Source organism: Neomonachus schauinslandi, chromosome 10, assembly GCF_002201575.2.
Source record: "Neomonachus schauinslandi chromosome 10, ASM220157v2, whole genome shotgun sequence".
Taxonomy (NCBI): Eukaryota; Metazoa; Chordata; class Mammalia; order Carnivora; family Phocidae; genus Neomonachus; species Neomonachus schauinslandi.
This window is the reverse complement of record NC_058412.1, coordinates 117,341,585-117,367,396: the sequence shown is the minus strand read 5'-3', so window position 1 is coordinate 117,367,396 and position 25,812 is coordinate 117,341,585. Positions and strand designations below refer to the sequence as shown.

At 46.0% G+C, this 25,812-nt stretch overlaps 1 pseudogene; it reads left to right on the top strand.

The window, feature by feature from the left end:
- The first annotated feature begins 9,603 nt into the window (after positions 1-9,603).
- LOC110579633 lies at positions 9,604-10,077 on the top strand (annotated as a pseudogene).
- The last annotated feature ends 15,735 nt before the right edge of the window (positions 10,078-25,812 follow it).

Genomic DNA, 25,812 nt, shown 5'->3' with positions numbered 1-25,812 from the left:
CTCCAACCAGCTGAGTACTGAGTTAGGTGTTGAGGGGACACTGGTGAATAAGCTCATGGAGTGCATGATGTGAGTCTAACCCACTTCAGGTAAAGCTGCCCTCAGAAGCTCTTCCCCACCACAGATAGCACTCGGTGAGAATCGTGGCCCAGAACAGACATCGCACACTGTGTTCTCAACTGGGGTGAGGCTAAGAGGTTGTGGGAAATAAGTGAACTAAGTTAGTGGAATTACGTCTGGTAAAATTTTCTTCTCCCACAAATTTTTCTTTACCATTCCATACTTGCTGATTGAGGGATGTGCATTATAAATGTATGTATATTATAAATACATGAGGTAAAATTGGACACAAGTATTTTCTGGCATTCTGTAGAAAACATCTTGAACTTTCCAGGGTTCTGTGCCCTGAGTCAGCCCAAGACTCATAGACTGGCTGAATGTTGGACCCTGGGTGGGTCTGAATGACCCCGACTTTAGAGACCATGGCTGGAGTCCCTGACAGCTGTTGGTGGGGGTGTTGCTTCTAGAAAAGTCTGTCCCCTCCAACATCTCTGGGTACCCTTCCAACATTGAGCTGAAGTAGAACAGATTGAAGCAGTAGGAAACTTCCATGGATCACAGGCTACATGAAGTCACCCTGGCCCCATTCCTCCTCTTATTGCCCAAATTCAGTCCAATCTCCTAAATGTGCCTCAGGCACTTCCCCCCACCTCTGCTGCCATCACCTGCCCCTGGAGCATCATCATGTCTCGCCTGGACAACTGCCTTTCCCCTCTTGGGTCTCCCTCCACTCACTCTGCCCTGCTCTAATCTCCTCTAAAGGAAGTGATCTTTTACTGGATCCAGTCTGATTATATCCCTGCCTTTCTTAAAATCCTCCAGTGGCTTCCCCCTGCCTCACTTCAGGATAAAGACTAGAGTTTGGCTCCTGACTATTCTCTTCACTTTTTCTAATTAATCACCACCCCGTCAGGTACACTGACCTCTGCTTGCTTCCTGGGAAGCCCAGGCTTTTCATGCCTCAGGATCTTTGCACATGCTTCTTCCTCCACCAGAGAAGCTCTCCCCTCCTCCTCTTGTGCTAAAATTCAAGGCTCATTTCAGATATCCTTTCCTTGAAGAAACTGTCTCTGCTCCAAATGTTAGGTAAACCCTCGACATTCATAACATCTGGACTCTCTCCTTATAAGCATGTTATCACAACTATGTTGAAGATAATTAAATATATCTTCCCATACTTTATGTCTCCTTCCCCCCACTAGAATATACATTGCACCAAGGTAGGGACCCTGTCTCTTTTGCATCACCTTATATTCCTAGCATTTAGCTCAGGATCTGACAAATAATAGGCATCAATAAATATTTGTTAACTGAATGGCTAAGGCTAGCAATTCCCTATTTTGGTCAGGACCTTGGGTGTTCATGCTTCTGTGTCCGTAGCAATAGCTCGCAACTATGCGGCTATCACCACCCTAACAAACTAGTGAAAATGTTTTTCTGGCCCCCGCTGTGTCCATTTCCACTGTCTGTGTGTGTGTATGTGTGTTACCCACACAGAATTTCATGGCTTTGCTTCTGAGAAATGGGGCATTATGCTCACCCGGTTAAAACAGCACAGTGGTTTCAAGCTATCCAGTCTCCACTAAAAGTTTCCTTTTCCAAATGGCAGCCTTGAGTTCAAAGGCTCTAGTGTTGTGCAGAAAACATTTGTCAGTTGAGTAAATGTGCAGCTAAGTCTCTGGGTTCCCCAGAATATAAATTCCCCTGAAACTGATAGGATTAGAGGACCCCACCTTTCTGCTGACATTTCTCCCCCCAACACGGTCACCCAGCAAATACATGTCCAGCAAAGAGGCAATTGGCTATTTGTTCTGTTTGCCCCCCGCCCCCCCGCTGAGAGTAGGGAGCTATTACCACCCCAGGAAGGGCAAAGGGAGAGGGAGAGAGCGAATCTCCAGCAGACTCTGTGCTGAGCGCTGAGCCTGACATGGCGCTCGATGCGGGACTCAATCTCACAACCCTCAGATCATGACCTGAGCTGAAAACAAAAAACAAGAGCCGGATGCTCAACCGACAGAGCCACACAGGTGCCCCAGCGGACTTTTTCTTAAAGGGCCAGACAGTCAACATTTTGGGCTCTGCAGACCACATGGTCTCCGTTGTAGCTACCCCACTCTGCTGTTGTAGACTAAAGCAGTCGCAGACGGCATGTGAGAAGATGAGCGTGGCCATGCTCCAATGACTTTATTTATGAAAACAGGACACAGACTGGTTTGGCCTGTAGGCCTTTAGTTGGCTGACCTCTGATCTTGATGCACCTTAAATCTTGCTCTTATGCCCCATCAGGAGCATCCCTGGGTGAGCCGGATGCCGAGGCGTCTCTGACGATCTCCAGCAAGTGCATGGAGTCGCTTACCTTAGCTGTCCAGAAATGTCAACGCTGATGTGGCCAATGGAGTTATGGCAGTGGGAAACGGAGGCAGTGGGCCGTCCAGACTGGTCCTTGCCCAAGTTCAGAGAGACTGAGATGGAAATGCCATCCACATTCACATCGAAAGTACCATCTAGGGTGCTGGTTGGGAGTTACGGGAAGCAAATGGTGTATAATCAGTCACCTCCAGGAAGAGAAGCCAAAAGACCAGTCCCCAGTTCCCTACTAACTAGCTGTGTATCCTAACTTAACCTCTACTTTGCAGCCAACATTTATTAAGCATCTGCTGTGTGCTGGAAAAGCAAACTGCTAAATGCCTCACATCTGTTATTTTACTTAATCCACAGCTGCATCAATGAGGTGGGTTGTTATTAATCCTATTTTACAGATAAATAAATGGAGGCGTGGAGATGGTCAGATTTGGTTCCTTTGTAGATTGATTGAGAGACATCCTAACCCAAGTACTACTCACATGAAAGCCTTTTTCACCTTCCAGTTCCCACTGACAAACACGTAGTTATTGGACAGGGAGGCTCTGACCCCCTGCCTTGGGCGTGGCCTCAAATCCGAGTTCCTGAGCTCAAAGCAATGGATCTTCAGTCTGGGGAAGGAAGGCAGAATATCAAACCCAGAAAAGCCAGGCACGTATTAGTCCTCTGAGCGAACTCTCTGGCTCTAGAGTTGTTAGTGACTTTCTGTTGTTGCTAATTTCTGGGCTGCTTCAGTGTTCGCTATTTGGCTTTTTGGTTGTTCTAACACCTTTCAGGAAGATTCCCTGTATTAGATTCCCCCCATTGAAATTCCCTGTGTGGATTCCGCTTTTTTGGCTGGTCCGTGATGGGTATAGTCACCCTGCCTGGTACACTCATCTACATCAGCCCCTCCTTGTGGCCATTTGAGTTTGTGGCTCTTGTTGCATCAACCCTCATTAGTTCACTCAACAAACATCCATTGAGATCCTGCCCTTGAAGAGCTCACAGCTGGTGGTAGACCTGGACGTGTTAACAAACCACCATGGCCTAATGTGAAAACCAGAAGCAAGGGATGCTCTAGGGCTGTGGGAAGGGCCCTTGACCTCTAAGTGGCATGGCCTGGGTATTGTGTGTGTGTGTGTGTGTGTGCAAATTTAAAGTAGCTCTTTTTTGCTCACTGCCTTCAGGAAATTATCCTGAGAGACTTTGGGAGGATTCCAAGAGGGAGTCTTTTCTATCAGGGATGAATAAATGATCCCCAAAAACCTATTATGGACCCTTAGGGGCCTGGGGAAGAAAAATCCATGCAATCAAGGAATGGCTAAAGAAAGAGTAAGGTGTGAAGACTCTAAGATTGACTGTGTAAAAGCTACAGGGCGATTAAGGTCAGTTAAGCCTTATGGGGAGGGAGATGAGGAGCTGGGACTGGTTCACCAGGACCAGGAGGCCAGCTGCTTTATTCCTCACTAGGGTTATGTGTGGATGCTATCCTCAAGAAGCAGTATGCAAATAAAGTATGTACAGGTTCCAGAAAAACTTAAAAGTCCTTCATTACAGACCCTTAAAGGGCTTTGGAGGGATGGATAGTGTATCTCAAGCAGGTCCCTCATCTGGGCAATCAGGAGAGTAGCCAGGGGTCTCTGGCAGAGCAAAAATCTACGGCTAGTTTCTGCAGGACTGACCTCAGGGCCTGTGAATGGTTTCTAAGGCTCTCCCTCCCATCCTGATGATTCAAGAAACATATAGCACCTTCTAGAAGCCCCACAAGAGCTGGTCATGATCCTTTTGCCTTTAATCCAAGTGATGATTCCATGTTTATCCCCCTCCCCCAGGAACCCAGGCCCCCATTCTGCCTCCTCCACTGCCCCTACGGTGGAGAATAGAGATCGTACCTGTAAAAGTCATAGCTCACACTTTTAATCCAGCCGACTTTGAAGCTTCCTGAGAAATCAGGCAACTTGATTGTGGACAGCTCCTTCTTCAGGATGGCTACTCCGAATCGGCGGGCTGAGGGGAAATAGTGGGAGGCAGCTCATGCCGTGGGAGGCAGCCAAGCCCAACAGTCGAGTGGCCGGGCTTTGAAATCACATGGACTGGGATTGAATGTAGGACTTGCCATTTCCTCTTGGTGTGCTCCCAAGCAAGACTCTTAAACTCCTTGAGCCTCACTTCCCCCCAACTGTACAATGGTCATAGTGATGATACCAACCAGAGCGTGAGAATTAAATTAGATCATGAAATCAAAGTGCCAGGTAAATGGCAGGCGTTATTTATCTACTCGACAAGATCATGGAAGCAATGATACAATACGGTGAGGCTCTTGAGGACGCATTCCCTGCAGCGTGGTCAAACCTTCGGGTTTTTCACTGTTGCCAGGGCCATATGTTCACAATGCAGATTCCCAAGCCTAGCTTCAGTTGACAGGAGACGGATATTTGGAATCTGTATTTTAACTTATGTCCCGGCAATTCCAGGGTGGTCCACGGACCCCCCGGGGAAAACGCTGGTCTGGTCCCATCCTTCACCTCTGATACTCAAGACGAGGAAACTGCAGCCCAGAGGGGGACGTATCCAAGGCTTCTGAGCCAGGCAGGGGCAGAATCCCAGCCTGTGGTCCCTTGTCCTGGTTACCACACCACTCTGGTGGGCAACGGTGGACACCAGAGGAATGGCTGACACCCGCCCCCCCTTACCATATTCCAGGCCTTTTCTGGTGATTCTGGCCACGAACCCAGGATTGGATGCCCCTTCTTTGAACCCAGAGACCTCTGCCAGCAGCAATAGGGCGACTACCACACAGTATGGTCTGGCCATCATCCTGTCCTCAGCAACATCCTGGGCAGAGGTTGCTTTCTGTAGGAGCCTCCCTTGCTGAAGGTGGCAGCAGGGCCCGGGAGCTTATAAAGCCAGTGGCCAGATGAGGAACTGAGCCCGTTGAGAGAGAGGGCGGGGAGGTTCTAGGCTTTGAGGAAGCCCAATTTTCAGCAACTTGAGATGGGGAGAAGGTTGCTTGTGAAATTGTTGGAGGTTTTATTTCTGGCCTGAGGGTAGCGGAAGTGGGGCTGCCACGTCCAAGCTCTTCCTCTTCCAAGCTCTGCTGCCTGGTGCTGCCCTGGGAGCCTCCCCGCAACACCTTTTTCTAGCGGAACACCTCCATTCACTCCCCACTATCTACAGACTGAAATGTAAACATCCAGCGTGGCAGCCGCAGCCGCCACAACCTGGCTCTGACGCACCTCTCCAGCTGGACCTGCCACCAGCCCAGGTCCGGCTGAGCTCGCACTCTGGCTCCCCTGGAACCCGCCGGTCCCCACTTAACACCGTGCAAGACCATCAAGACCATGTGCAAGTCAGCCCACACGGCCTGACAAATGGATTCTGCAACTCTTGGCTCCGGACGGCTCTGCATTTTTTTCTCTTGCCTATGTTGTTTTAAATCAACTTTATTAAGGTATAATGTGTATGCAATAAAATGCAGACATTTTAAAGTGTACAGTTCAAGGAGTTTTGACACATGTATATATCCGTGTAGCCACATTGTCATCAGGATAAAAACATTTGCATCACCCCAAGAATCTCCCTCGTGCCTCTTCCCAGCCAATGTCTGATCCCACCTCCTACCCCGAAAACCACTGACCTGCTTTCTGGGACCATCCATTTATTTCGCCTGTTCTAGAACTATACAGTGACTGTCCTGACCGTGCTGGCTGCCTTCTTTCATGCAGCATTATGTTTTTGAGATGAATCCATGGTATTTTACGTGTCAATAATTCACTCCTGTCTGTTGTAGAGCAGTGTTCCACACAACTGCTGGATTGATCCTTTTATTGTATTGTATCATATCTTTAATTTTCTTCAGATAGGAAATACATTCACGATGCTCAACAGTCAATCCATATAATGAGACGTACAGCGAGCAGTCTGGCTCTCAACCCTCTTTTGCATCCTGCCAGCTTCAATCTCCTCCGACTCAAATCAACATGAAATTCCACTGGGGTAAGACATCCAAGGTGCTTTGACAGCTTACATCCTAGGGCCCATGGGAGCCCGGAGAGGGAACAATCAAGACAGGAGAGGCGCTTGGTCTGGGTTTCGAAGTACTTGCAGGAGTTTGGCAAACAGTCACAGAGAGGAAAGGTATCCTGGACAGAGGGAACAGCATGAGGCAGGGCACAGAAGCCTGAGGCAGCCTTTCACATTCCAGAAGGCTCGGGGAACTGTAAGGTGAGGGGCAGGAATGGACTAGAGCGTGGTCCAAGAGTAGGCACAAACATGGGCGGAATCTCCTCTTGAAGGGCCTGGATAGCCAGTCCTGGATAGCACCCCTGAACATGAACATGGAAGAATTTTCATTTTCCCATCATTGATAATCTCTATGTTGTGTTAAATCCTCCTTTTCCCCTGAATGGGGCTCCTTTCATGACATCTCAGTCATGATTCAAACATTTCCATCATGTTCAGTTTAATTTAAGACTTGGTCCTGTCCGTGTCAACCTGAATCTCATATTCTACCACATAGTGTTTTCTCTCTGCCCCATGCAGGCGTCTGGAGGCTCTCACAGCTTGGAGCAGGCAAGCATGTATGTGCCCGTGCATGCACATACATGTCCACATGTATGTTGGTACGTGAGCATGTGTGCATGTGAGTGTATCCATGCGTGTGTGTGCGTGTGCTTGCATGGGTATGCTTGTGTGCACGTGTGTATGTAGGACTGGTTTTCTCTTCACCCACCCCTCCCTCTTCCCTGCTCTGACCTGTAAGGGAGAAGGGAGGGGCTACTGTTGGGCATTAGAAGTCCTCTTGGTGTATCTCAGGGGTGGTGAGGTGGCCCATGCTGAGGCTCATCAGCACTGACCAAGTTTGATACCCGTCAGCTCAGGGTGGGTAAACTGAGGCCCCCAGGGCCCTGTTAGGGAGGGGCTCAATTCCAAGCAGCTGTTCCAGGCAAGAATCAAGCCTTGGGAGAATTGTCCTCTACTTGTGCCTCCCAATATGTCCTTGACCCTAGGCCTGTGGCCAGAGTTGAGTCTAGTTTCACTTCCCTTTGGAAGATGAGACATCATAGGGATGGTCTCGCCTCTTCTTTACTTGTCACAGAGCCTACATTTCTAGGAGTGGTTCTCCTGGGGGCCCCTTTGTCTCAGTTTTGTTCAGCGGAAGAGTCAAGAATCTTTTCCTCTCTCCCATCAGATGGTCCAGAGAAGGGATGGTAGAAGGTCTTTGTTGACAACCTCCTGGAAATAGTTTAATCAGGAGTCTGGCCAGCTCAGGTTTGGGTTCTGCCCAGAGCTCCACCAGCAGCCGGAGGATGGAGAAGACCTACATTAAGGACGCCCATGGCGTTGTACTCCAGGATGGTTTGGGGGACAGAACATACTGCCCATGTCAGTTTGCTGGGCTGCACGAGCTGGCAGGATTAATAACAAAGATTTATTTTCTCACAGTTCCAGGGGCTTGATGTCTGAGATCGAGGTAGCAGGGGCACTGGGTCCTTCTCAGGGTTGTGAGGGAATCTGCTCCAGTCCTCTCCCCTCACTTTCGGGGCTCTCTGCCAATCTTTGGGATTCTGTGGCTGGTAAACCTGTCACTCTGAATTCTGCCTTCATTGTCCATGGCGTTCTCCCTGTGCACGTGGCTGTCTCCAAATTCCTCTCTTTCATAAGGACACCAGTCCTGTTGGATCAGAGGCCCACCTTAACGACCCATCTTAACTAATTACCTCTGCAATGACCCTATTTCCAAACAACATCACATTCTGAGGTACTGGGGGCTAGGATTTCAACATATGAATTTGGGGGGGCACAATCCAATTCACAACAGTGTCCCATCAACTATAAGGAGTGAGGATAGCAGTTCAAGCCTTGGGGATGCTGAAATTTGCATCAAGGTCCTACGTGACTGTCCCTCCATAAGCTTGTATGCTCCAAATGGGCATAATGCTACCAACCTTGCAGGATTTTTGTGGGAATTAAATAAGATAACATTTGGGAAGGCACTGAGTGTCTGGTACCTGCTGAGCCTAGGCAGTGAAGTCATCTGCATTGGGGACCATCCCCTGAGCTGGCCTTCTGAGACATCTCATCTTGCCAGAGATGCAAAACCAGCAGCAGAGAAAACCTAATTGTGGCTTTCACTTCTCCTTTGGGCAAGACTTGAGGTCATGGCTAGGAGGTTGGGAGTTCATGCGTCAGAACTCCAGGGTTAAAGACCCGCAAAAGCTCTCTGCTGAAGATGTGACTTTGAGACATTTTTAGGGGCACTACCCTCTTCATCAGAACCTCCCAGGCATCCTGCACACATCTGACTTAGGGTGCCCTCTGCTACCTCGTCCGGGGACTGGTCTCCTCACTGCCTACCACTGAAATCCCTCTTCTTCCAAGGAGAGGGAGTTCATGCCACCCTGTGAAAACCCAGGGGTGGCCTAGCCTTGGCATTTTTCTTCTCCCCCTCGGTGGGACCACTTGACCTCTCTGTTGGGTGCACCCCAGGCCTGCACAGACCTTGACCTGAAGCAAGGGTGTTGTGTCTGTCATTGGTCCTTTATTGGGGCTCAATCCCACCCCTCACCTTCTTCCAGGACTGGGCTGAAGTTCTAGCTTACTGATAATATTTTTTTTAAGATTTTATTTATTTATTTATTTATTTGAGAGAGAGTGTGTATGTGTGCACAGGGTGTGAGGAGGGGGAGGGACCAAGGGGAGGGAGAGGGAGAGAACCCTAAGCAGACTCGGTGCTGAGCTCAGAGTCCCACTGGGGCTCGATCTCACGACCCTGACCGAGTGGAATCACCCAGGCACCCCTAATTACAAAATATCTTTATAGGCAGTATCTATACATGATAAAAATGGTACAAATGGTACAAAAGGGTGATATTAGCTCTTCCTTCCACCACTGTCCCCAGGCCTCCAGCTTTCTGCCCCAGAGGCAGCGTCTTTCTCATCTTAACAGAAGTACTTTGTGACAACAGAAGCGCACACGATAACATGGGTTCCTACATCTTACTTTCTGCATGTCATAGACCTTGGAGGGAGGGCGGAGCAGCCGCAGACTATGAGCAGCACGTGGTCGCTCAGGCACCCCCACAGCTGTCCACCTCCTGTCCCATAGGACATCCCTGGGCTCAGCCAGGCGGGGGCTGGGGCCCTGGGGCCGATGAGGGGTGTCCGGCTGCACCTCTGCGGGGGCCTACAGCGACCCGCATGCCCAGGCCCGCTAGTCTGAGCCTCCATCAGATCGTGGATGTCAAAAAGCCCAGCGTCTGTTTGATGACTATGTGGACAGCGGGAACTTCGGGCGACCCTGGCTCTCTGGATGAGACCACCTATGAAAGACTGGCAGAGAAGACACTGGGCTCCTTAGCAGAGTCTGTTGAAGACCTTGCAGACAAACCTTACACCTTCGATGACTATGATGTCCCATTTGGGAGTGGTGTTTTAACAGTTAAACTGGGTGGAGATCCAGGAACCTACGTGATCAACAAGCCGACCCCAAGCAAGCAAATCTGGTTATGTTCACCATCCGGGGCAGGGCAAGACTTAAGACTGGTCGGGGAAGAACTGGGTGTACCCCCACCACGGTGTGTCCCTTACCAGCTGCTGGCCACGAGGCTGACTAAAGCCTTAAAAACCAAGTTGGACTGATCTTCTCTGGCCTATTCTGGAAAAGGCACTTGATGCCCAGCCCAATTCCAAAGACATTAAACGCTATAAAGCTAAGACCCTGGCTTCCTTCTGCAGCTGAGTGTCTGGTTTTTTCCATTCTCACTTTTGAGGACAGTTGCATGGTGTGTCATGGCTCTGTGAAAAGAATGCATTGCCTCCCACCCTCCCTCAAGTTCGGATTTTTAATTTCCCCAGTTTTTTTGGATTTATTGTCTGATTTCCTCCCTCACGGGATATCCCTTCTCTCTCTTTTTTTTAAGATTTTATTTATTTATTTGACAGAGAGACACAGCAAGGGAGGGAACACAAGCAGGGGGAATGGGAGAGGGAGAAGCAGGCTTCCCACCGAGCAGGGAGCCCGATGCGGGGCTCGATCCCAGGACCCTGGGAATCATGACCTGAGCCAAATGCAGATGATTTGAGAGCCACCCACGCGCCCCTCCCTTCTCTTTTATAATGTCCATATACTAACACATTTATATATATAACCTTACAACAAAGAAAAATAAGAAGGAGAAATTCCAGGAGGAGAAATGACTTGATTTCACTATTCATCCTTTGAAGGACTTAACTACAAATAAACAAAAAACAAAAAAACAAAAACCACATGAAGAGCAGCTGGCTGACCTCACCTTTCTGTCCTCAAATGAGGCTCATTGAAGAGTTGCCTCTGAATGTTAAAAAAAAAAAAAAATAGACCTTGGAGACGGTTTCACATCAGCACATGCGGTGCAGATCTGGCTCATCTGTCTGAATGACCGCAGAGTATTCCATTATATGGATTCACAGTGTGACCTGACTTTTCTTTCTTTTTTTTTTTTTTCCATTTATTTATTTATTTATTTATTCTTATGTTAATCCCCGTACATTACATCATTAGTTTTAGATGAAGTGTTCCATGATTCATTGTTTGTGCATAACACCCAGTGCTCCATGCAGAATGTGCCCTCCTCAATACCCACCACCAGGCTAACCCAGACTCCCACCCTCTCCCCTCTAGAACCCTCAGTTTGTTTTTCAGAGTCCATCGTCTCTCATGGTTCGTCTACCCCTCCGATTTCCCCCGCTTCATTCTTCCCCTCCTGCTACCTTCTTCTTCTTTTTTTTTTCTTAACATATATTGCATTATTTGTTTCAGAGGTACAGATCTGAGATTGAACAGTCTTGCACAATTCACAGCACTTACTAGAGCACATACCTTCCCCAGTGTCTATCACCCAGTCACCCCATCCCTCCCACCCCACCCCCCACTCCAGCAACCCTCAGTTTGTTTCCTGCAATTAAGAATTCCTCGTATCAGTGAGATCATATGATACATGTCTTTCTCTGTTTGACTTATTTCACTCAACATAACACCCTCCAGTTCCATCCACGTCGTTGCAAATTGACCCGTCTTTTCTTGACGGACATTTAGATTAGTTCCATTCTTGCTGTGACAAACTATACTGCAAATAGTATCATTGTGCAAAGGTATTTGTGCGCCAGTGTGACTTTGTCTGTGGGAATTCATCTTAGAAGAACATACTCTGGCTGGTGGGGTCTTCGCACATTTTGCTAGATTGTTGCTATATTCCCTTCTAACAAGTTGAACTCATTCACATCTGTCTGTTTCATTTGGGGAAGGACTGGGGGTTTTGCCTCTGAAACTTGGGCCAGGAACCAGAACCCACTTCTCATTTGTGGCTTATCTCAGGTCTACTTCCTGCCCACATGGACCGCCTTTTAAAAAAATCAATTATCTTCCCCTCTAAAAGTAAAAACCAGAGCACCTGGGTGGCTCAGTTGGTTGGACGACTGCCTTCGGCTCAAGTCATGATCCTGGAGTCCCGGGATCGAGTCCCGCATCGGGCTCCCTGCTCGGCAGGGAGTCCGCTTCTCCCTCTGACCCTCCTCCCTCTCATGCTCTCTGTCTCTCATTCTCTCTCTCACAAATAAATAAAATCTTAAAAAAAAAATTAAAAAAGGAAAAAATAAAAGTCAAAACCACATGCTAAAATACATGTACTGTGTGGAAATACAGTCTTCCTTATCTTATTTACAACTGTATACCTTCCTCCCAACACACTCTCTGATCCACAAGAGGCACTTGATAAATATTGGATGAATGAATGAATGAGTGAAGGAGACTGATAAACTTAAGACCTTGACTTTTCATCTCTCACACTTAAGTGGGCGAAATGAAGACACATTCTGTAGGAAAGCCGATTGGTTGCCTGACCCGAAGCCTTCTTCCTTTGAGCAAACCCTGCTTCTCCATGTCATTCTAGTAAATTCTGACTTGTCTAAGTCTGTCAATACCATTCCTTTGCCAGTGATCAGCTTAGAAAAGGCATGTGACCGGGCGCCTGGGTGGCTCAGTTGGTTAAGCGACTGCCTTCAGCTCAGGTCATGATCCTGGAGTCCCGGGATCGAGTCCCACATCCGTCTCCCTGCTCGGCGGGGAGTCTGCTTCTCCCTCTCCCGCTCCCCCTGCTTGTGTTCCCTCTCTTGCTGTGTCTTTCTCTGTCAAATAAATAAATAAAATCTTTAAAAAAAAAAAAAAAAGAAAAGGCATGTGATCCAATCCTGGCCACTGAGAGGTGTTGAAGTCCCCTGATGAAGGTTTCCTCACGGACAATACATAAGCTGCCTGGAGAGACATAACTCTGTGCTGCTGGAGGTTGTCATGTAAGTATGTGATACCTGGACCTGTGGCAGCCACCTTGGGATAGTGAGGGGAACCAGACAAGGGTAGATTGACATGTTGATGAGGACAGAGCAGAAAGAGAAAGAAGCTATGCTTTTGGTTAAACATGGAGCCACTGAATGAGCCAAACCCGGAGCTGCAAACTGTGGTATTTGCTATTATATTAGACAGTAATTTGTTTTCATTTTCTCTTACTTGCAGCTAGAAACATCCTGAATGAAATCTATTGCTTTGATAAGTTATAAAAGTCACATGCCTAAAGTACATTTACAATGCAGACAAAGGACACTGGAAATTCCAGAAGCCTTGTGTATTGCAAATTTGTTTTGCCTAACCAACAGGGGAAAACAAAAATGAAAGTACTAATATATATATATATATAGTTCAAAATTTGGCAATAGAGGCAAGTACAAAGGGAATAGATTTCTGTTTCCTTATCATCAAAGGTGAGCAATTTCAACATTTTGAGATATACCCTTCCAATATCTTTTCTGTTTCCTTACATATGAAGTAAATGTAGATAATAGTAAAATATAATGGCAATTATCTAGTTTATTTATTTGTTTGTTTGTTTTTTACCAAGCATAAACGTTTTTCTCTCTGCTGTCAGAGAGCTTTCAATAATGTGATTTTTGATGGTTGCATGCATTTTGGAGAACAGCTTTGCTGGATTTCCTGTTGCAGCATCATGCCTTCCAGTTAGGGAGGTCTAGTTACTTCATCTTTTCCCTCTCTGGTTGTCAAGGGTCTAAAGGGTGGAGACCAAATATTGTGGCGAGCCTGTGTTTCTCAATGGGGTCCTCTAGTCACTGTGATTCAAATCACCCAAAGAATACTTTAAAATGCAAACTCCAGGGGCTCAGACTCCAGGGACAACACTAAAGCATACCCTCTGGGTGGGGCTCAGGAATCTGCAACTCATAGCAGCCCTCTAGGTAATTCTGATGTATGCTGAAGAGTAAGAAACACATCACTCAGCTTTGATCACTTTCCAGGCAAAACCTACCCACTCACAACCTGAGTTGGGGCACCTCCTCCTGTCCATTTGCTTAGATTTAGTTGAACTTCCTGAACCTGCAATTTTATACCTTTCACCAAACTTGAGACACCTTTGAACTATGGCCATTATTAAAATTTTTTTTTAAATTTTAAAAAAATTAAAATTTTTTTGGCCTTATCCTCTTTCTCTTTTCTCTTTCTAGACCTACAATTACATCTATGTTGGGTCTTTTGATATTGTTCTATCAGTTCCTGAGGCTCAATTCATTGTTTTATTTCAATCTTCTCTCTCTCTGTTCTTCAAATTGGATACTTTCTCTTGAGGTTGCTTACTTTTTTTTTCCCTACCACTTTCAATCTGCTGTTAAATCCATCCAGTGAACTTTAAAATTTCAGACATTGTGAGTTTTCAGCTCTTGGATTTCCATTTGGTTCTTTTTTAAAGTTTCTGTATTTCTGCTGAGAAGTCCTACGTGCTTGTACATCATGAGTATATTTTCCTTATGTCCTTGAGCATAGTTACAGGAGGTCTTTTAAAACCCTTGTCTACTAATTCCAACACTTGGATCCTTTAGGCGTTGGTCTCTTTTGATTGTCTTTTCTTTTGAGTGTAGGTCATGTTTTTCTCCTTTTTGCACATTGAGTAATTTAGGATGTATTCTAGGCATTGTGAAATGATATGAAAGCTTTAGATTCTGTTATGTTCCTCTGTAGAATATTGCCTTTCTTTCTTTCTTTCTTTCTCTCTTTCTTTCTTTCTTTCTTTTCTTTCTTCTTTTTTCCAGGCAGTTACTTTGGTTGATCTTAAATGGTCTTCTCTGTGCTGGGAAGAGCTGAAATCTCAATTCAGTTATTTCAGCCATAACTGGGACTGTTTAGAGTCAGCATTGTTCATGCATATATGGTGCAGGAGTCAGCCAGAGAGTTAGGCAGACTTTATACACAGAATTTGAGGCTCCTCCTTTTCTAAGAGGATTCTTCCTTTACTTTCAGCCACTATGGTTGCCCCAAACTCTGTCTTCAGGTTCTTCAAACTGGCAAGACTGTCGCCTTCCCTCAAATTAAAAGCTGTAAAAATTGGGAAACTCAGCCAGTGCTAATCCCTTATTTCAAGTTTTAACTTCCCTCTGGCATCTCCCATCTTTGGACTGCTATCCAGCGCCTTCAGAGGGTGGTTCTGCCCTTTTTGTCCAGCATTTAGGGTTGTTATATAAGGGAGGGTGGTCTGGTAGGAGCTACTGGGCCAATACTTGATGAAGAAGAATCTCCATTCCCTTCCTTGCACTTCATATTTAATTTGTTTTCTGCCTTTAAATTTTAATTTATTTATTTTTAAAATTCCAGTATAATTAGTATACAGTGTTTATTAGTTTCAGGTGTACAACATAGTGATTCAATAATTCTATACATTACTCAGTGCTCATCACAATAAGTGGACTCTTAATCCCCTTCACCTGTTTCATACCCCTCCCCAACACCTCCCCTCTGGCAACCACCAGTTTGTTCTCTATATACAAGTCTGTTTTTGTCTCTTTTTTCCCCATTCATTTGTTTTGTTTCTTAAATTCCCCATATGGGTGAAATCAAATGGTCTTTTTCTTTCTCTGATTTATTTTGCTTAACATTGTACACTCTATAGATTCACCCATGTTGTTGCAAATGGCAAGATTTCATTCTTTTTTATGGCTGAGTACTATTCTATTGTGTATATGTATATACCACATCTTCTTTATCCATTCATCTCTCGATGGACACTTGAGTTGCTTCCATAATTTGGCTCTTGTAAATAATGCTGCAATAAACATAGGGGTGCATATATCTTTTTGAATTAGTGTTTTCATTTTTTTTGGATAAATATCCAGTAGTGGAATTACTGGATCATATGGTAATTTTATTTTTAATTTTTTGAGGAACCTCCATCCTCTTTTCCACAGTGGCTGCACCGGTTTGCATTCTCACCAACAATGTACAAGTGTCCTTTTTCTCCACATCCTCACCAATACCTGTCATTTCTTGTGTTTTTGATTATAACCATTCTGACTAAAATTTATTTTTTATTATTTTTAATTTTCTGCCCTCCCACGAGACTCTAAGTTTCTTGGGGGAAGGTGGGGATGGTACTGTGTCTGTTTTGTTCATAACTGCGTCCCCCACTCATGGTGGTATCAAGGCAGCTCAAGGTAGGTATGAAGCTCTGGAAGCCAGAAGTCTGAAGTCACGGTATCAGCTGGGCGAGGATCCCTCCAAAGCCTCTAGGGAAAGATCCTAACTTGCCTCTTGCAGCTTTTCATGGCTCCTGGCGTTCCTTGGCTTGTGATAGCATCCGTCCAGTCTCTGCCCCTGTCTCCATGTGGCCTTCTCCTTGTGTGTCTCTCTGTGTGTCTTCTCCTCTTCTTACAGGGACATTCCCATTGGATTTAAGCCCCAACCTAGTCCAGTATGATGTCATCTCTATCCTTACCTTAATTACATTTGCAAAGACCCTATTTCCAAATACAGTCACAGCCTGAGGTTCCAACATGGATTTTGGAGGGACACTGGTCAATCCACTACACCCCTCTGAAATGTGCAAATGTACACTCCAGCAACAGTGTGCTCATTTGGCTCCACATTGCTAACTTTCGGTAGCATCCACATTGTTCAGTTTTTAAAACTTCCAGAACTGGGAGAGAATCAGTTTCTGTTGTCATAAGTCACGAAGTTTGTCATTATTTTTTACAGCAGCTCTAGGAAGCTAATACAGAGGACAATGTGATCATATTTAAGTTTAAGTTACTTTGACCCATTCATTTCACTGCCAAGAAATTATTGTAAGGATATTTTCTCACATTTCTGCCAACACATGTGCACAAGGAGACATTGGTGGGGAAATGAGGGTGGAAATTTGCACATTACAATTCGACCGTAAGAAAATAACTTTATGTTTTGGTAGCTAAACTACATATAGGGGATTGTTAACAATTGGGGAAACTTGGTTAAATGTAGATAGGAGATTTTTGTTCTATTTTTGTAGCTTTTGTGTGACTTTTAAATTATTTCAAAATAAAAAACTACCAAAACATAAAGATACATATTCATTGACATTCTGCTATAGGGAAGCACATTTTCTTCTTATTTACTTACTTATCTATGTCTATGTGGACTAATGGATCTTTTTTTTAAAAGATTTTATTTATTTATTTGTCAGAGCAAGAGAGAGAGAACAAGCAGGGGGAGCAGCTAGCAGAGGGAGAAGCAGGCTTCCCGCTGAGCAAGGAACCCAATGCAGGACTAGATCCCACGACCCTGGGATCATGACCTGAGCTGAAGGTGGATGCTTAACCCACTGAGCCACCCAGGTGTCCCAAGGACTAATGGATCTTTATTCAGTGGGTTATAGTTCATTAATATCGTTATTTATTTTGATGCTCAAATTATCCCAGATGTGTCCAATGGGAGACCACTGAAGCTGACTTGTACAGTCCTTTCGATGCGTCCCTATAATCCTTTGAGCACGTCCTTATTTTGTGGTGCAAGAAGATACTTCACATTCATTTCATACTTCTCCTGCCTTAGCCTTGGTATCAGTCCTTTCTCTAAGGAGCCTGGCCCCTTTTAGTGGAGAATGGTATTTAGAAATTGAGATCTGGATGATAGGTGTGCTCATTGCACCCCAAAAGGTAGGGTGTAACTCCTGATATAATAGAAGTACACAGAGACACCTAGAAGTATTTTTTTTTTTTTGCCACAAACTCATATCTGAATCAGACCAGCCTCTAAATCTTATTAATAATTTACAGAAAGTGCAGGGGAAGGGATATATGTTCAAAGACCCCATAGAAAAAGGAAAATAGGAAATTCTACAGGGCAAATGATCTGTTTTCTTCAACCAAAAGATGAGAGAGGGAAAAAGCAGATGTAGGGGGCTCTTAGAAGCTTAGGAGCCCTGAAAGATTTTAGATCTTAGGTGTGTGGAGCCTGGTACACACTGAGTAGGAAAAAAATTTATGAGACAATTGGGGAAATGTGAACACTCACTGGATATTTTGATGATATTTGTGATTTAGTATTAACTTTTTTTTTAGAGAGAGAGAGAGCATGCGTGTGCAAGCAGGGGAGTGGTGGGGGGCAGAGGGAGAGGGAGAGAGAATCTTAAGCACGGTGAGCGTGGAGCCCGGACCTCAGGACCCTGAGATTATGACCTGAGCTGAAATCAAGAGTCCGATGCTTAACAGACTAAAGCCACACAGGTGCCCCAATTTAGTATTAACTTTTAAGGTGTGATAATGGTATTGTGGTTATGTAAACAATGCTTACTTTGTTAGAGACCCATACTGAACTACTTATGGATGAATGTCCAGGATGTCCAGGATCTGCTTTACAATTATCCAGTGCGGGGGGGCGCCTGGGTGACTCAGTCAGTTAAGCATCTGACTCTTGATTTTGGCTCGGGTGGAGATCTCAGAGTGGTGAAATCGAGCCCTTTGCTGGACTCTGTGCTTAGTGCAGAGTCTGCTTCAAATTCTCTCTCCCTTTCCCTCTCTCTCTCTCTCTCTCTCAATAAAATCTTAAAAAAATAATAATCCAGGGGCTGCCCGGGTGGCTCAGCTGGTTGAGTGTCCAACTCTTGGTTTGGGCTCAGGTCATGGTCTCGGGCTGGGCGTTCAGCGGAGTTGGCTTGAGATTCTCTCCCTCTCCCTCTGTCCCTCCCCACTGCTCCCCCCCAAAATAAAATAAATAAATAAAATCTTAAAAAATAATAATCCAGTGGCAGTGGTGGGGAGTGGGCAGGAGTTAGAGGAAATTAGAGGGGCCATAAATTAATTGCTCAAGCTGAGTTATGGGTCCCTGGGGAGTTTATTTTAATATTCTCTCTACTCTAATATATCTTGAAATTTTTCATGATAACAGAGGTTTTTTTTTTTTTTTTTTTTAAGGTTTTCAGCTAGCTGCTCAATTCTTGGCTTATAGCTTATATGAATCAGTGTCTCAACAGGAAATGGAGGACATATTTAACGTTAGGACAATTGGAAGAGGGTTTATCTACAAAGGGACTGTTTTCAAAGGAAAGGGCAAGATATAGAGAGGGGGCAGAGCAGGAACCTGGAGCTGGGGACAGCTGAGCTGTTATACCTCAGGTACCACAGGAGAAGGGAGGACACCCCGCTCATCTTTCTCCCTCCCAGACCCTGCCAGACCCCCTTGGAAGCCAGAGGGTAAGGGGCCCATTGGTGTGGTCCACACAGATCAGCCCCCTGGGCACAGAGCCCAGTGGAAGGGCGAAGAGGAAATTAGGAGCTCGAAGGGAAACCTTTCCTGAGTTAGTTGCCTGGACTCATGACGTTTTTCTCCTTCTTCTCTAAACTCACAGCCGTCGGTTTCAGCCCCACCACTGCACAGACCCTGTTCTCCCTGAAGTCACCTCCATCATTCCGTGCCCGTGGTCAGTTCTCATCCTCCATCTGGGCCAGTCTCTGAGTAGCCTTTGACCGTTGACCCTTCCCTCCTTGAAACATTTGCCTGCCTGGCTTCTGGGACAATACCTTCTCCTGCACTCCCTCCTACCTCACTAACCCTTTCTTCTCGGGGCCCTTGGCCTGCTCCTCCTCCCAACCTCTAAATGTTGGAGTGTTCTGGGCTCTGGCTTGGGCCTTCCTCTTTTCTCATTCCTGGGTAACCTCATCTAGTCTCTTGGCTTTAAATATCTTCTATATGTGTAAGCCTCATGTTCTATTTCCAGCTCCTATCTCTCTCCCGGGCTCCAGACTCACAGCACCAAATTTCTACCCAACATTTCCATGTGGGTGTCTGGTAGGCATCTCAAAGGGCTCCTTCACACGTCTGTTCAGTAATTAAGCCACGTACTTAAGGATCTTCTTCCCATCAGACCCCACTCCAATTCATTAGCAAGTCCTGGCAGCGCTGCTGTCCAGAAGGGAACCACTCCTTGCCATTACCATTGCTTGTCCAAGCTTCCCCTATGTCTCTACCTGGACCACGACAAAGAACTTCTTACCTAGTCTCCCCAATTCCCTTCTTGCTCCTTGTAGCCCATTTGCCACATCGCAGCCAGAACCATCCTTTAAAAAAAGTGAATCTTGTTAAAGACACTTTGGTGACTCTCCATATTTCTTAGGACAAAACCTAAACCCCACAAGGCCTGACTTTGACCCGGGGAGAGAGGTTGGCTCTGCTTGGAGACCAGTTACCGCAGTCCATTACCCCAGAGAGGCTCCAATCTCTTCATTCCTTTTATCTTCTCAGTAAAGGAACATGTGAAGCTTGTGGAGAAGGGGCCTCTGGGCATATCGGATTGAGAAGATTGGCCTTGCTCTAAGGAGGGGTGGGCAAGACTCATCACATCGTCTCCCAAATAGAAAAATTAGGTGTTCCCCTAATTTTTAATAAACATCATTCCTTTTTGGTGTATTTTTTGGGTCTGCATTTATACCCTTTAACAAAGTATTCCATAATCCCAAAATAACCTTAGCAAGGCCTCGGATGCTAGGGGTGGGCAGCGGTGGGAAAAAAGTCATACTTGATTGGGCCTCTTTTCTCCAGGGGCGCTTGATTTGAACTCTCAGGAAGCTAATCTGCAAAGATGAATTTGCATCTCCTTACTGGAGGTAAGGTGCCTCCGGTGCACTGGGAAGTAATGTTTAAAAAACAGATCCCATACTTACCTAAGCACGGTTATTTTTCATGGCATTCTTATATGATATTTTAATAGTGTTTCTATGTTAAATGTAAGTATCTAAATTTTTAGACATTTTGTAAATCAAACCTGTAAACCTATTTAGAATTGCTTCAATTTTTAATAGTTCCAGGAGCCCCCACACAGAAAAGTTCTGAACTCATTAAAAGGCTCAGAGTTGTTTTATGTTACTCACAGTTATGGGTATTTCTTTTGGGGGTGATGAAGGAGTTCTGGAATTAGATAATGGTGATGTTTGTACTAAATACCAAAAAACACTGAATTATACACTTGAAAGGGGTGAATTTTATGGTATGTGAATTACATCTTGATAAAGCTGTTATAAAACAAAGTACATAGGGACGCCTGGGTGGCTCAGTCGGTTACGCTTCTACCTTCGGCTCAGGTCATGATCCCGGGGTCCCAGGATTGAGTCCCGAATCAGGTTCCTTGCTCAGCGGGGAGTCTACTTCTCCCTCTGCCTCTGCCATTCCCCCTGCTTGTGCTCTCTCTCTCGCTCGCTTTCTTTCAAATAAATAATATCTTTAAAAAAAAATGTAACATGAGCCACAGGTAGAATTTAACATGTTTTGGACTCTTACCAGGAGTCAAACCCAGATCTGCAGCCTCCAGCCCATGTGAGACTGACCGTGGTCTCAGCAAGAAAGGGTGGGGCACACGCTCAGCCAACCTCTTCTGAAGGGGCTGCAGTTCTCCGCATCACCACCACTCAATCCCTCTAGTGCTTTTGGACTTCAAAGCTCTTGGATGTCTTTAAAAATAGGTTTTTGTTTTTTTTTTTATATTTTATCTCCCTTCTCCAGTTGTTCTTAGCGGGAGTTTTGTCTTATGGCTGTCTTTATTTTTTTAAAGATCTTTCCTATTTGGAAAGCAGACTATGGCTGGACAAGAGTGAGAGCAGGGTGGCCGGGTAGGAGACTGAGGCAGTGGCCTAGAGGAGCTATGTTGGCGGCCGGGACCGTGGAGGTAGAGACAGAGAATGAGAGCTATCTCTATGTGCCAATATGAAAGGCAAGGACATACTTTTAATTGAATGAAGCTAGGAGCACAGAAGTATATAAAACATGATGTCATTTTTTGTTAAAAAAATGTGTGTATGTGTATATATGTGTGTGTGTGTGTGTGTATATATATATATATATATATATACTTAAAATGGAGTAGTCTTTTTATTTTGATGTGCTTTTCTCTTTTGTCTTTCCTAGCCATAATCTTTTTCTCCATTACACCCTAGATATCTTTTGGGCCAGGCAGAGATTCAAATCTGTTCCAAAAAAATGCCAAGAGACACCACAGCACCAACTTTTGCCATTCAAAAATGGAATTATACAACAGGACAATAGCCTTGCAAGGCGAGTTCTCCACATTCCTGTATCAGGAAGCAAACTTGGAGAATCTGTCCCAGTTGAATTTTTCAGGGACGTGGAGTAGGTACGTTGTCCACCATTAAGGCTTAGCTGGTGCCAGGAAGAAAGAAGGTGTAATTAGGAGCCACAAAAGAAAAGCCTGTCACCTTCTTGACCTCTGGAGTTTGAGGAAGGAGAATGACAGCGAAGCAGGAGATGAAAGGCTAAGATGGGTGTCCTAATTTCCCTTCTCTGGACTCAAGTTTGGAGGGGGAAGGTGGATTAGTGGGAACACGGAAGACAAGGAGGGAATCATTGACCCTGCTTGCAATTCAGCCCTCCTCTGGGACAGTTCCCGGCGCTAACCTGTAGTACATGCAGGACAACGGGGCAGCTTGGTGGGTTGGGCGGCTGGGGGATGGGGGGTGTCTAAGTCAGCTGGGCTGTCATAATAAAATACTGGAGACTGGGTGGCTTAAACAACAGAATTTATTTTCTCACGGTTCTGGAGGCTGGGAAGTCCTGGTCAAGGTGGTAGCCAATTTGGTTTCTGGTGGGGGCTCTCCTCCTGGCTGGCAGACGGCCACTTTCCCACTGTGTCCTCACACAGTAGACAGAGAGAGAGAGACCTCAATGGTGTCTCTTCTTGTAAGGACATTAATCCTACTGGATCAGGGCTCCACCCTGAGACCTCATTTTACCTTAATTACTTCTTTACTCCAAATACAGTCACATTGGGGGTTAGGTTTCAACATATGAATTTTGAAGGGACACAATTCAGTTCACAGCAGGGGGCCTTGGAATTTAGTTTCCCTGAGATGCTCTAGGATCTTGAGGGGTCTGAGCAGACCCAGCCACATGAGGAGCCGAGGAGCCGGCTGCAGAGCTTACCAGAAGGGACTCCAGTACCAGAGTGAGGTACTAGATTTGTTCTCTGCTTACAATCCAGCATGCACCATGCTGACCTGTTGGCACTTGGCAAATATTTATTTTTATTTATTTCTTTATTTTTAAAGATTTTATTTATTTGACAGAGAGAGACAGTGCGAGAGAGAACACAAGCAGGGGGAGTGGGAGAGGGAGAAGCAGGCTTCCCACAGAGCAGGGAGCCCGATGCGGGGCTCGATCCCGGGACCCTCGGATCATGACCTGAGCAGAAGGCAGACGCTTAACTAACTGAGCCACCCAGGTGCCCTTGGCAAATGTTTGTTGAAAGAATCAACCGTAGCATCTTTTTGCGCATGAGTGTCTCTAGTTCTTCAGCCTTCAGGAGTCACTGTCTCCTTGAACATCCACTGAATATCAGCCCCCAACTCTGCAGAAAATCCATTTGAGTCTTTAGAAAATGCTGATATGTTTCAAAAGATCTGTCCTACGTCTGTGTGTTGTGTTTTTCTCTGAATGGCTCCATTGCTTCTGGCTTCTCTGTGGTTGCTGGCGGCTACTTCTTAGTTTCTTCTGGTTGCAGTTCTTTGCTTAAGCCATTTTACTCCAAACATTCCTAGGAAGCTAAGGCTGGCTCCAGGACAGCACGGGGTCCAGACTCTGGCCTGGTCTCGTTTCTGCCTCAGAAGCACATGGAGCCATGGCCTCCGATGTCCATCACAACGTTTTTTAGTTTATCCACACGGGTTTGCGCACCAACATTCACCCGGGAGGATGTGACTGTTTTCTGGAGCTTGGTCATGATCTCCCATCTTCCTTGTGGCCCACGGGGTCTCACAACCCAGCTGGGGTGTTTAGATGGAACCCTAGGGGCTTCTGAGAAGGTGTTGGTTTAGAGGGGAGGATGGATGAGAGAAGATAGGAAGGAAGAGAGGATGGTAGGAAGTGAGTGAAGAGGAAAAGCAGAGTAGATAAATAGCCTGACTCCACTCCAGCTGCGATATGCATCCACGCCACCTAGACAGCTTGTTAAAATACAGATTTCTGGGCCCCCACTCTGGAGTTTGAGACTCAGTAGGTTTGGGGTGGGGACCAAGAATTCTCATTTCTAACAAGTTCTCAGGTGATGCTGATGCTGCTGGTCAGGGGACCACACTCTGAGGACCACTGACCACATCCCCAACTACCTTGGACACAGCGCACCCCATTCAGATACGGTGTTTTGCTCTTCACAATGGGCAGGCAGATCTGCTCCTTCCAAAATATCCTTACAGCCAAGAGCTGAGTCCATCTGTTTGTTCATACAGTAGCAAGATGTCCAACAAATCCCGAAAGAAGCTAACGAGCAACTTGGATCCAACTCTTTATTGTCTGTCAGAGAAAAGGCATCCATGCTTGGTAATGAGCCCTTGGTTGCTTTGCTGGGCTCTGAGGCCAGAATAAAGCACCTTGTCATCTAGCTGGCAAAGGCCCCAGTGGACGATACTGGACCAGAAAGCCTAACCACATCACACTTTCCCGAATAGCACCTACTTGAGACCCCATTAAATTGGGGGTACAGTGGGTGGTTTCTACTTTCAGAAAGCCATTTATTTCCATCTTGGTGGCGTGGAGGGCAGGACAGGGTGTGTGCCCCACATTGCACAAAGGCCTGGGGCATGATGGCCACTACCCCCTTGTACCCATTCCATCAGCGACTAGCAGCTGCGCGCACAGTCTGACCCAGAACTAAGTGGGAGCATGCTCCATGGGAGCAGGTGGGCAATGCTGAAATGCACCCAGGATCTGCTACCAGGATCTGCAAGGCCTGGGACACAGCTCCAGGCTGGGTGCATAGTGAGGCCTCGAGAAATGTCAGCCTTGATGATTATGGGTGTGATTAAGAAGAGAGTGCCCCAATCACGGTCTGGTGTAGAACTCTCTCACTTGATGCAATGCACAGCCTCCTTATGGGAGGAAATTAGCATTCCTGATAACTGCTTAAGCAATTTTCTGATAAACTTTAACAAGATTAAAACGTCTTTGGGGAAATCAGCTACCCACACATTCAGCTGATTATTAGACATTCTTTGTCTTGTATTCAGTTTAATAGTGATTATCCAACCATTCGCTTTTCCTGCTAAATGCTCTTAACAAGAGGGAACTGTGACTTCGCTCTGTGGCAAGATTGAAATAAAATTATGACACCTGCTTATAACGAATTTACCCGGAAAATTTAAAACAGTCATTACAGAAAAAGGACATAGGAATTGGAGCTAATATTTACTGAGCACTCAGCACTTGCCAGATGTTATATGAAAGGTTTTGTAGAGCTTGGCTCACTTTCTCTTCATAATGAGTTGGGTTATAATCGCTCTGTCTTACTTATAAGATGCTCAGAGAGGTGAAGCGACTTGCCCAAGATCACACAGCCAGTCAATGGCGGAACTGGGCTTTGACTCCAGACCTGAGTGCATAGCTAGAGCCAGCAATAACTACATTCTTCTGCCTCTGCCAAAGGAATTATAGTGGGAGATGGAGGGTGGGAGAGTCTCAGAGAGAGAGGGATGCCATAGGATGGTAGGACAGTAGAAGAGGGAGAGATCCCTCCCGGGGAGAGACGGGAAGGAACTGTGGGGGAGGAGGTGGGTCAGCTCGGAAGAGGAAGTAGGGGAGGAATATTGGAGGCAGTGAGAAGGAGCAAGGACGTGAGCAGAGGCAGAGCCAAGGGCCAGGCAAGTTCGGCTGAGATCGAAGGGTCCAATGTGGCAGCCACCGGAGTGGGCCTTGGTCCTTTCAGTAGTGAGGTGGCCTGGAGTCATTGGTGCTGTGGACCCTACCTGCTGCTAGTTGGGTTTTTAGGACCCTGGATCCCAGTTTCATCACTTCCTAGCTGTGTGACCTTGGCACATAGCTGTCTGGAGTGAAGATTTCCTGATCTGAAAATTGAAGGGGAATGATAGCATCTCTCCCATGGGATCGCTGTGAGGATAAACGGGGTAAGCCTCGAAAAGTTATTAGGACATACCTGGCACCTTCCGGGGGGATCTATAAAAAGCGGGGGTGTTCCTGTTTTACTTCATTAATTGATTTTTAGCAAAGTATAGTTAGCACACAATGTCACAGTGGCTGTGGATGCACAGAATGGTGGTTGCACA